The sequence below is a fragment of the Orycteropus afer genome, unplaced genomic scaffold, assembly GCF_000298275.1.
Source record: "Orycteropus afer afer isolate SDZICR_OR568_19922 unplaced genomic scaffold, OryAfe1.0 scaffold00375, whole genome shotgun sequence".
In the NCBI taxonomy this organism is placed as follows: domain Eukaryota; kingdom Metazoa; phylum Chordata; class Mammalia; order Tubulidentata; family Orycteropodidae; genus Orycteropus; species Orycteropus afer.
This window is the reverse complement of record NW_006921962.1, coordinates 986,781-991,749: the sequence shown is the minus strand read 5'-3', so window position 1 is coordinate 991,749 and position 4,969 is coordinate 986,781. Positions and strand designations below refer to the sequence as shown.

The window sequence follows — 4,969 nt, the reverse complement described above, 5'->3', positions numbered from 1 at the left end:
CTCGGAAGGAAGATGGGGCAATCTACTTCCATAGTGATATAGCCTCGGAAACCCAAGGAGGGATCGCTATGAGTCAGGTCTGACTTGACGGCACATAACAACAATACAAACAACAACAAAATTATAGACATACTGGTTAGATAACAAAATATCTGGACAATTGATTTATTTTTACACTGATTTGAACAGATATCTTGGCATTAAAAAACCAAGGTACAGAGGCTATGACATCAATGAACAGTTTAATAAGTGGCTTTTTGACAATTAGGAGCTCTGGTGTCATAGTGATTAAAGCATTCAACTACTAACCAAAAGGTCTGTGATTTTAACCCACCAGGCCCTTTGCAGGAGAAAAATGAGGCAGTCTGCTTCCATAAAGATGGATAGCCCTGCAAACCCTATGGGAAAGTTCTACTCTGTCTTACAGGGTCACTATGAGTCAGAATCGACTCCATGGCAGAAGGTTTAGATTTTGTTTTTTTAACAAGTAAAACTTCGTATGAGAGAAAAGAGTTTTGTCTACTCATTAATGAAATACTAAGCCAAAATTATAGAATCTAACTCACCAAGTTTTTTCATCTTTGCTATGGTGGGAGCATTCTCTTCCATGACTAGAGTCTGAGCATATTGTTGTTAGTGGCTGTTATGGATTGAATTGTGTCCCCACAAAATATATGTCAACTTGGTTAGGACATGATTCTCAGTGGTTATGTAATAATGCAATTTGGCAGTTACATAATGATGTAATCACCCTCCATAATGTGATCAGCCAAGCACTTGTAAGGGGATGAGAATAGGGTATAAAATTCTTATTGTTGTTATGGTTAGGTGCTGTCAATTCAGTTTTGACTCATAGTGACCCTATGTACAAAAGAACAAAACACTGCTGAGTGCTGCACCATCCTCCCAATCGTTGCCATGCTTGAGTCCACACCACAGGCACTGTTTCAATAATGCACTTCTGAGGGCCTTGCTCTTTTTTGCTGACCCTCTCTATTTTACCCAGCATGGTATCATTCTCCAGGGACTGGATCCTTCTGACAATAAGACCAAAACATGAGAGGCGAAGCCTACCCATTCTCCCTTCTAAGGAGCATCTGGCTATACTTCCTCCAAGATGGATTTGTTCATTGTTTTAGCAGTCCATGGTACCCTGAATATTGTTGCACACCACAATTCAAAAGCATTGGCTCTTCTGCAGACTTCCTTATTCACTGGCCAGCTCTCACGTACTTAGGAAGCTATTGAAAATACCGTGGCTTGGGTCAGGAGCACCTTCATCTTCAAAGTGACATCTTTGCTCTTAAACACTTTAAAGAAGTCTTTTGCAGCAGATTTGCCCAATGCAATAAGTTGTTTGATTTTTTGACTTCCACAACCATAGGTGTTGATTGTGGATCCAAGTAAAATTAAAACCTTGACAACTTCTGTATTTTCCCCATTTATCACAATGTTGCTTATTGGTCTAGTTATGAGGATTTTTGTTTTATGTCAAGATGTAATCCATACTGAAGGCTGTCTTCTTTGATCTGCATCAGTAAATGCTTCACATTTCTATTCTCAGTAAGGTTTTGTCATCTTCACATTGCACGTTATGAGTCTTTCTCCATTCTTGATGCCATATTCTTCATACAGTCCAGCTTCTTACTTTATCTGCTCAGCACACAGATTGAATAAGTATGGTTAAAAGATGCAATCATGATGCATACCTTTCCTGATTTTAAACCACTCAGTGTTCCCTTGTTCTGTTTGAATGATTGCCTCATGGTCTATGTACAGATTCCTAATAAACACAATTAAGTGTTCTGAAATTTCCATTATTTACAATGTTATCAATAGTTTGTTATGACCCACAGAGTTTAATGAATTTGCTCAGTCAATACAACACAGGTAAACACATTTCTGGTATTCTTTGGGTTCAGCCAAGATCATCTGACACCAACAATGATAGCTCTCATTCCATGCCCTTTTCTGGCTTGTTTTTTTTTTTTTTTTTTTTTTTGGCATTTCCTTGTCAATGTACTGCTGCAACTCTTTTTGAATTATCTTCAGCAAAATTTTACTTCTTTGTAATATTGATATTGTTCAATAATTTCCATATTCTGTTGGATCTCCTTTCTTTAGAATGGGCAGTAATCCAGATCTCTTTTAGTCAGTTGGCCAGGTAGCTATCTTCCAATTTTCTTGGCATAAATAAGTGACTGCTGCATTCCTTTGTTGAAACATCTCAATGGGTATTCCATCAATTCCTGGAGACTTGTTTTTCACCAATTCCTTCAGTGCAGCTTAGCCTTCATCCTTCAAAACCATTGATTCTTGATCATATGCTACCTCCTGAAATGGATGAACATCAACCAGTTACTTTTGGTGCAGTGACTCTGTGAATTCCTTTCCATATACTTTTGATGCTTCCTGCATTGTTTAATATTGTGCCCATAGAATGCTTCAATATCATAACTTGAGAATTGAATTTTTTCTTCAGTTCTTTCAGTTTGAGAAATGCTGAGCTTATTCTCCCTTAATTTTCTTTACCTTAGCAATTAAGTTAAATAAAATATGGTACAAAAATCACTTATTTAATATTGATCATAACAAATTATAAGCAAAATTATGAAAAATGGGAATTCCAGAATGCTTAATTGTGTTCATGTGAAACCTGTACATGGATTAAGAGGCAGCCATTTAAACAGAACAAGGGAATACTCAGTGGTTTAATATCAGAAAAGGTGTGTGTCAGGGTGGTAGACTTTCACCATACTTATTCAATCTGTATGCTGAGCAAATAATCAGAGAAGAATTTGGCATCAAGATTGCAGTATGCAGATAACAAATCCTTGCTTGCTGAAAGTGAAAACAACTTGGAAATCTTACTGACAAAGGTCAAAGCCTATAGTCTTAAACACGGATTACACCTGAATATAAAGAAAATGAAAATCCTGCCAACTGGACAAATGAGTAAAGTCATGATAAATAGCAGAAAATTGAAGTTGTCAAGGATTCCATTCTATTAAAATCCACAATCATCGCCCATGGAAATAGCAGTCCAGAAATCAAATGAAATATTGCAATGGGAAAATCTGCTGCAAAAGATGTCTTTGAAATGTTTAAAAGCAAGCCTACCACTTTGATGACTAAGTTGTGCCTGATGAAAGCCTTGGTCTTCACAGTGGCCTCGTATGCATGTGAAAGTTGGACAGTGGATCAAAGGAGAATTTGTGCATTTTAATGGTGGTATTGGTGAAGAATATTGAATATTGTTTGGAGTGCCAGAAGAATGAACAAATTTGTCATGAAGTACAACCAAAATACCCTTTAGAAGTTAGGATGAAGAGACCTTGCCTTGCTTACTTTAAACAGATCATCAGAAAAGACCAATGACCATAAGAGAACATCATGTTTGGTAAAATAGAGGGTCAGTAAAAATGCGCAGAAACCTCCATGACATGGATTGACATGTAGGTGGCACAAATGAGCTCAACATAGCAAGGATTTTGAGGATGGTACAGGACTAGGCAATATTTTTTTCTATTATACTTAAGGTCACCATGAGTTGGAGCCAATGACAGCAACTAACAACAACAAGAGAAATAATGCTCAGCACTGTAGGATTCAAAAACAACATGGACGACAACCTTTACAACATATTATTTTGATTCTAAGGCTTAGAATAGGATATAGGAGAAATGTTAACTTGTGTGTTTAGTTAGGTTTTCATAAGGTTTTCACTGGCCAATTCTTTAAGAAGTGGATGGCCTCTTCCTACTTCCGAGTCTGTCTGAGTCTGGAAGCTCTACTGAAACCTGTCCACCATGGGTGATCCTGCTGGTATTTGAAATACCAGTGGCATAGCCTCCAGCCTCACAGGAACATGGAAGCCACCACTGTTACAAACTGAGAGACAAGTGATAAGATAATATCCATATGCCTTCAAGGAAGAGCAGTTAATACCACTATTATTCAAATTACACATCACCCACCAAAGCCAAAGAAGAGGAAATTAAAGATTTTTACTGACTTCTGTAGTCTGAAATTGACCAAAACACGCAATCAAGATGTATTGATTATTACTGGTGATTGGACTGTGAAAGGTGGAAACAAAGAAGAACCACCAGTTATTGGAAAATATGGCCTTGGTGATTGAAATAGCGTCTAGATCATATAACAGAATTTTGCAAGACCAACAACTTATTCATTGCAAATACCTTTTTTTCACCATAAATGGTGGTTATACAAGTGGACCTCACCAAATTAAATATACAAGTATCAGATTGACTATATCTGTGGAAAAAGGTGACAGAGAAGCTTAATATCTTCAGCCAAAACAAGGTCAGGAACTAACCAGAACAGACCATCAACTGCTCATATGAAAGTTCAAGTTGAAGCTAAAGATAATTAAAACAAGTCCATGAAAACCAAAATATGACTTTGATTATATCCCACCTGAATTTAGAAATCATCTGAAGAGTAGATTTGACACATTAAACACCAGTAACTGAAAACCAGACAGATTATGGGATACATCAAGAACATCATCCATGAAGAAAGCAAAAGGTCATTAAAAAGACAGGAAAGGAACAAAAGACCAAAATGGATGCCAGAAGAGACTCTGAAACTTGCTTTTGAACAGAGAGTAGCTAAAGTAAATGGAAGAAATTACAAGATAAAAGAGCTGAACAGAAGATAGCAGTTTGACATGGGTATATGGGTGGATAGATGGGTGGACAGACTGCACTATTAGGTATGTCTATGAAGTGGGGAGTGTACCCAAGACCGTGTATAGGGTTGGCAGACAATGGTCCTATGTGGTAGTTATGTTTGTGTGTCAACTTGGCTGGGCCTGGTTGAGTGGCTGGGCAGCTGGTGGTAGTTATTTTCCATGATGAGACTGGCAATCAACTCCATGGTGGGATCTACCACAAGCAGCTGAGTAGCTGCCTTTGGGTATGCAGTCTGCTTCCTGTATATAAGG

General features: G+C 37.7%; 1 protein-coding gene across 1 annotated transcript in view; it reads left to right on the top strand.

Moving 5' to 3' along the window:
- ACSS3 (acyl-CoA synthetase short chain family member 3) overlaps window positions 1-4,969 on the top strand; it is a 281,025-nt gene that overhangs the window by 268,575 nt on the left and 7,481 nt on the right. The window lies entirely within an intron of this gene.